Here is a 467-nt window from a genome sequence, read left to right on the forward strand (position 1 = left end):
TGTGTATGACGCTCAGCCTCGCTGACGCACGAGGCAAGTAGTCCCTGGAGGAGCCCCAAGAGCTGCAGCGCTCCGTGGGGGGATGGGGCTCCCGGCTCCACTCCCTCGCGCTTCCCTGCTCCGCCGTGGAGTTTGCTCCAGTTCGGGGTTTCTCTGCTGCAGTCAAGGAAAGCGCGTTTAGACCCACGCGCTGCTGTTGCTCTCGGCCCTTGCCGAAAAGAACGATCAAGGGGAAACATGCCCACTGTTCGTAGCTGGAAATTTTTGGATCTCACCACCCCCCGTGCGTTTGGCGGCTGCCCTGGGCTGGAACTGTCTGTAATGAGAATAAAAGTCGGGGTGGGAGAGATGGGGAATGGGCGATGAAAGGAGGAACTGGGGAGCAGCGGACAGGGCACTGGCCTCCCTCCCCGCACTCCGGTCCCACCAAGTCACAGTGACCCAGAGCCGCGTGGCCAGGGCCCGGG

The sequence above is a fragment of the Myotis brandtii genome, unplaced genomic scaffold (genome assembly GCF_000412655.1).
Source record: "Myotis brandtii unplaced genomic scaffold, ASM41265v1 scaffold339, whole genome shotgun sequence".
NCBI classification, from domain to species: domain Eukaryota; kingdom Metazoa; phylum Chordata; class Mammalia; order Chiroptera; family Vespertilionidae; genus Myotis; species Myotis brandtii.